The sequence below is a fragment of the Micropterus salmoides genome, unplaced genomic scaffold (assembly GCF_014851395.1).
Source record: "Micropterus salmoides isolate LMB-PRFRI ecotype aquatic unplaced genomic scaffold, ASM1485139v1 Ms_hic_scaffold_10, whole genome shotgun sequence".
In the NCBI taxonomy this organism is placed as follows: Eukaryota; Metazoa; Chordata; class Actinopteri; order Centrarchiformes; family Centrarchidae; genus Micropterus; species Micropterus salmoides.
In genome coordinates this window covers 28,465,676-28,472,590 of record NW_024040041.1, presented here as the reverse complement: position 1 = coordinate 28,472,590, position 6,915 = coordinate 28,465,676, and positions in this window count along the sequence as shown.

Below are 6,915 nucleotides of genomic sequence, written 5' to 3'. Positions count from 1 at the left end.
AGAAACAAAAAAACTAGGGCTGGGCAAGTTAACGCGTTATTGTTTTAAAAAAAATTGTTATTATTTTGAAAGTCCGTTGCTCACTGGCTCTGAATACACATGCACTCAAACCATGAGGTCACAGGAGGGGCGGGATGTTGATCAGTCTGCAAATCACCCACCCAGACAAGCAGCAGAGGGAGGCTTCGGCAGACTACGTAGGATGCAGCGTGTGGGAGAAGCAGACGGCGCTCCACAAGTAAACGGCAGGCGCTCTATGGATAGTAACCATGGCAACGGCTTCTGTGCACTACACAGCTGTAGCCTATTTAACTGGATGAAATTATACATACCTGTTCAGAAAATAAAAAGAAGAAAACAGATTTATATATGTTAACCTGTTGCTCAGAAGGTGCCTGTTATGATGTTATGATCGTGGCTCTGGACTCTGATGGTGATTTGTTTTTAACAAGCTAGATAAAAGGTGATGCCTGAGTGTCCAGGCAAATAGCTTTGGTTTAATATTGATTTGATTACATTAATGTTTAAGTTGAGATTTACAAGAAATATTTTATTGCTACTGTGTAAAGGGAATACTGCTGGTAAAAAGCACCTTATTTGTACCTTAAATTGTTTGCAAACCACATGTTGTTGCACTTTTGTGTAAATAGCAGTACATTTAAATTTAAAGTGCACAATACACTGCTTTAGAATTAATTATTCAATTTTATGCATAACTATGTGATTAATTGCAAGAAAATCATGTGATTAATCTCGATTAATCGTTGCCCAGCACTAAAAAAAAACTCATACTTTCCTGTGTAGTATTATAATTTTGTGTCAGTGTACTCTGTCCAGTACGTTATAGATTAAAACAGGTAATTCTTAAAGTCTTATGTTGAGTTCATTTTTACATCCTGTAAAGTTACGACACTGTCAAAAATTTAAAGTTAATAATTTGCCATTTTGTTATCTGGAAAGACTTTTTGGTGGTAAACGTAACATGTGTATTATGATAGGAATGGCAGTCATCATGTAAATACAAATATGACTTACACGTTTCAAATCACACAGGCTCTATAGGGTGGTGTGCAAATATAGTATGTGTGTGTTTATTGTTGTACAGACTGAAGCTGACACATAATACTGATGTTGTACCACATCCAGTAGATTCTTTATCAGACATACTGGATGACTCCACAAAAAACCTACAGATGAATCCTCTTCAGATCAGCCCATATGATCCGACATCTGATTGATGCAGAGTAATTATGCCGGTCTAGATCAAGCGAACGCCTGCATCGTATCCATCCCCAAACTCGGCTCGGTCTGGCGAGTGCACAGAGAAACACATTTATTAAACTAGTGCATTGATATTAAAAAACAAATACTTAAAGTGGAACTCCACTAGATCTGCAACAAACTGTCAATTAATTAATTAGTCAATTGAAAGAAAATTAATTGCCACCACTTTTGATAATGGATTAATCGTTTTTTTTTAACATTTTCTGGTTCCAGCCAAGAGATTTTGACTGTAGACTGTTTGTCGGACAAAAGAAGCACTTTGAAGACGTCACTTGGGGCTTTGCGAAGTTTTGATGTGCATTTTTCAAAAATGTTCCACATTTTATAGACTAATTGATTAATTGGCAGATTAATCAACAATGAAAATAAACATTAGTTTCAGTCCTAAACTCCATCAGTGTTACACATAATGTTGGGGAGTACTAATGTGTATGTAAACAAAGTCGTGTAAGTGGCTTTAGTGGCTCCAGAGGGAGCTGTGTGAAGTCTGATATGGTGTGTGGCGTTAAAAAGACACGATCTCACCAGACCTCTGTAGCAGCACTCCTCATGGGCTGCCACTAGCATAATGCTCCCTGTTTTCCAACTGAACTGTTGGTGGTGGAATTGCATTGTGGGTAATGCAGACAGCAGGTTTCGACAAAGAAGCAATGAAAATGTTCTGATGCAACGATTCATATTTTTTTGTTTGTTTAATGTCCATTGTGAGTCCGACAGTGGTACAGGAGTGTAATACTAATGGAGTACTCTTTTAAAGTTAATTAAGAGCACTGAGAAATAACACACTTTATAATTCTGTACAGCTGTGGTCCCCTTCATCAGAGGCCGTGGAGGGTAACAGAATAAGGAATATTTAACTCTGATCAACACTGTAAACTACTAACTTACACTCAGTTGCATGCTCTCAATCTTTCATAATCCATACTGTCCACTCTGCTGATGGTTGACTTACTGATATGTCGGGGGGTGAGTTTCCTGGGGTCCATCATAGATTTTTCTCTAGTTTGTGGAAATAAGATAAGATCAACTTTATTGTCCCAGAAGGGAAATTTGTCTTGGGCATCAGTGCCTTCATGAGGCTGCAGTGAGCAACAATAACACATGTGGACTTTCCACTGACATACATCATACAGTCCGCACCATACATTTACATTACATTGCTCAAGTATCAGAGACCTGAGTGATATAAACCAATGAATTATTATATTCAGTTGCACTTGAGCACATAAAGCAGAAAACAATATAACAACACTAAAAGTACATCCACCACAATTCTATGTAAAAAAAGAAAAACTCATATGAGACCTAGTTGATAAAAAACACTACTGCAAACAATCAAATCACTATTAAACTATACATAAAAATAAATTTAAAAAATAAATAAATAAATGACTTCTGTTGCAATAAACACTAGGTATAAAATGGGACCAGGATTAGGAGATGTAGACTAATAATAAGGTGACTGTTTATTTACTTTACTAAAGTTGATTTGATGTGAATTTACTCTTTCATATGAATACCACCCAACATCTGGCACGTTCTGCTATGTGTTAATAACTTCAGTACTCGAGTGGATACTTCCCACCCCCGATGTTTCTGCAGGTAAAAAAAATAAACTCATTCTAACTCTTTTGTCATTCATCAGAAACTCCCCGCCGTTCATTCATGAGCGCGAGCGCACCATATGTAGCTGGCTGTAAATACAGAGTACTTCTGCTCGGCGCTACTGTCGCTGCTCCTCTCGGCCGGTCTTCAGCCCACGCACACGCTTCTGCAAAGATCCTCTGAGGAGCATAAAACCATCATTAAAGGTGCATTAAAAAGGGATTTGCCTGGCTGATGCTTTATTTGCCAGGCCCCTGGGGGCTGCAGTTTGATGAGAGTGGAGATTTGTTGGGGGCGAGTAGAGTTGTGTGTGTTTGCTCTCCCTCTGTGAGTAAGCTGTTTACTAATGTTTGCCCATGTGTGTGTTCGGGCTATAAATACCCTCGGGTTCGGCCTCCTGCCTGTGTGCTCCCAGACTCCCTTCGGTGTTAACCCACCTGTGCTTACTGTACAAGGAGAGGTGATAGTCAGTTGATGGGGCTGCGGGTGGCCTCGCTATGACTCAGTGCGAGTCTCTGCCTACAGGCTCTCGCCCACGCGCAATACGGACAAGGCTCAAGTTAACTCTAATGGGCTATTATTCACTTTTTGGCAGGAGCAACTACCTGTGCAAACACTGTCATCAGCTGAAGAGGATGAACACAACAAGGTCCACACATGATCCTAATGAACATGAATGCTTCGGATTAAATATCTTGTGCTGCACAATTATCACATGCAGAATAACAGGAGTTGTAGGCTACAATTATCCTGCTGGTGAAGCTACCTGCGTGGGATTCTTTGTTACGATGTGGGTTTTTTTTTAAATCACTTAAGCTGAAGTGTTGGTTTTTATTTAAGTGCAGGAACTGTTTCCCAGTGGGAAATAAACCCTCATTTAAGTGTCTGCAGCAGATACTACAGTGTAAAACATGCTCTCTTCTGAGATAAATTAAGTGTGCAATATAATTCTTCTGGTTGCAGGTTATTGTACATTTTGTGTATTACATTGGCTGGACTGTTTTTTCTTGTTGTTTTGTTTTTGCTGCTGCATTTAAATATTTTGTGCCATAATGTCAAATCTGTCACTGAATAAATCATTTAGACTTAATGGATGAAAAAATAAAAGATGTGTGTTGAGTGAAGCTTATTTCCCAACATGTCTGATTATTTCTTTAATATGTATCAAGTACATAATTTAACATAAAACAATCTGGCCTTCATCACGTTAAAAAACTTTCACCATCATGGACAATAAAGCTACAGAAAACTGTACCAAGCCTCTCGAAGCATAAAGAACGTCTCCAGGTATTAACAGAGGTCTCTGATTAAACTCAGGTCCGGATCCTTATTTAACTCTCAGAAGAGACAGAAACCATGAGAAAGCCAGCCTGTCGATTATGCAGCAACTTACAACCCATATTGGCCTGTTTTGTGAGGCCGTGACCTCTAGAGGCAGAAGAAGTCAGGTGACGTAGTATAAAGAGCGACAAAGTCTGCGTTAGGAGGTGACGTCTTTTGTTTGACAACGTTTTGATGATTTAGGACAATTTGGACTTACGTAATCTACATATTTTCACCCTAGCGACGACTAAACCTAACCAAGTGGTTTTGTTAAAGGCCAATTCATACATGTGTTGAATCTACACCGTAGCCTCTGTGTAGCCACATAGCCACATACCCTACTCAGCACCCTAAACTGTAGACTGACATGTGCCCTCAGAGTGTAACCACACAATCAACCTATTTTGTTGTTTAGGTATGAGGACATGTTGCAGCAAACACATGCAACAAATGTATATTAAATGTATTTGAACATTTCTGCATAAACTGGCACACAGAAAGTTTGCAGCTCATTGGTGCCCAAGCCGGGGCTCAAGATCCCTACAAGAGGTCGCAGATGAGTTAAAGGATTAAAAGTAGAAAACTACATATTCTGCAACAGAAAATCATTTTTTTCAGTCGATCCTCCAACATTTCCATTCCTGTTTTTGGAAATGACTGGATAAATGTAACCTCTTAAATTCAAATACAAGGACGGAAAAAATGACTGAGAAAGAGAAACAAGCTTCAGAGCTGGAGGTGTTGACAAGATAAACGTAGTCAGGAAGAAGTGAGTTTATTTTGGTGACACTCAAAATACAATTATGGATCTTTTATTAACAGATCAGTGCTTCTTCAGGCTCATGAAAAGCTGCTCTGGGCCAGTGGATTAATGAAAACGACAGTGTGGGTATTAATTAGTGACGGCACACCGACAGGCTCGACTTCAATAGTAAACAGTGCAAATGTCATTAAAAATAAACAAAATACCAAATATACACTCAGGCAGAGCTGAACACACTTATGCAACTGATGACGCAACTATACAATTAGTTTTAAAGGAAACAAGTGAACTTCTCCAGCATGGCAAACTGTTTTTTTCTACAACTGCAAACCGTCATGAAGAGTCTGATAAACTGACTGTAGGGTTTTTTTGTTTTATGTTTAACACTCCTTGAACCCAACAGCAGAACCCAAATGAGGAATAAGGTGGAAAAACTCACAAGTTAATTTCGTAACTCCAGAAATGTGCAATAGTGACCTCTTGCTTGAAGTCTTTCAGAAGACAAGTGTGAGCTGGCCAGGCGGTCTGGAAAATAAACAGGTGAGGCACTGACTGAGGAAATCTCCCACAGGACACCTGTGAACCTGAAGGGAAAACTGGATTAGGCAAATGTCAGGCAACAAGAGGAAGAACATCAACGCAATTCCAAGGTTTAAACAAAGCACAAGCACCACATGAACAGACATTCTGGGGTTTAAATACTGCAGGGCTTTGATAGCTGGAATGAGTCTCAGGTGTACAAGTGAGTCACATGTGTACAGGTGAGTGGACATCCAGAGAGGTGGACCAGAGCGTCACGTCCAGACAACACACACACACACACACACACACACACACACACACACACACACTGAGGAGACAGACAGGGCAGCCAGAGAGGTGGCACTGTCGACTATAACATACATAATATTTAAACTACAGATATTAATGATTTCATATAATATGTTTTACATGTAAAATCATAAACTACAAATTAACAAGTAACTAGCTGTCATATAAATACGATAAAAAAAACATACACTGATCAGCCATAACATTATGACCACCTGCTGGTCATGATGTAGGTCTCACTAAAACAGCCCAGACCCGTCAAGGCCTGGACTCCACTGTGTGTGTTCGGACACCTTTCTATCAGAATCAGCATTAACCTTTTCAGCAGTTTGACCTACAGTAGCTCGTCTGTTGGATCAGACTACACAGGCCAGCCTTCGCTCCCTACATGCACCAGTGAGCCTGTCACCGCTTTTCCTTTCTTGGACCACTTCTTATAGGTTTGACCTTTATCAAAGTCACTCAAATCTTTACACTTGCCCATATTTCCTGCTTCTAACACATCAACTATGAGGACACAATTTTCACTTGCTTCATAATATATCTCACCCACTGACAGGTGCCACATTAGCGAGATAATCAGTGTAATTCACTTTACTTGTCAGTGGTCATAATGTTATGGCTGATTGGTGTAACCACAACATATATTGTAAATAAGTGTGATCATGAAAATGCTACCGCGCTAACATGCTAATATGCTGATAAACATGTTCACCATCTTACTTTAGCATATTAGCATGCCAACATTAGCTAATTAGTACTGAAAACTGAATCCCTTTACAAAATGTAATGAGAGTCCATCCAATAGTTTTTGAGATGTTTCAGTCTGGAACGAAGTGGCACGTCTAAAAAATCTCACACTACTACACTAGTAGTATTAAGGACTTGTTGTGTACTCCAGTAGTAGTTACGGTCCACCTATACACCTTTAAGTCGATGTGAAGAGGGAAAAGAAACATCTAGCCTGCAGAAATAATCACTGTGGCTAATTATTTCTGTTTCACATTCTCATCAAGATGCATAATGAATATGACTCACTGTGTTAACCATCTGCTGTCAGCGCTGCTCCAAAGATCCCTGAAGGATGAGCTCTGCTGCCAGGTGGTGAT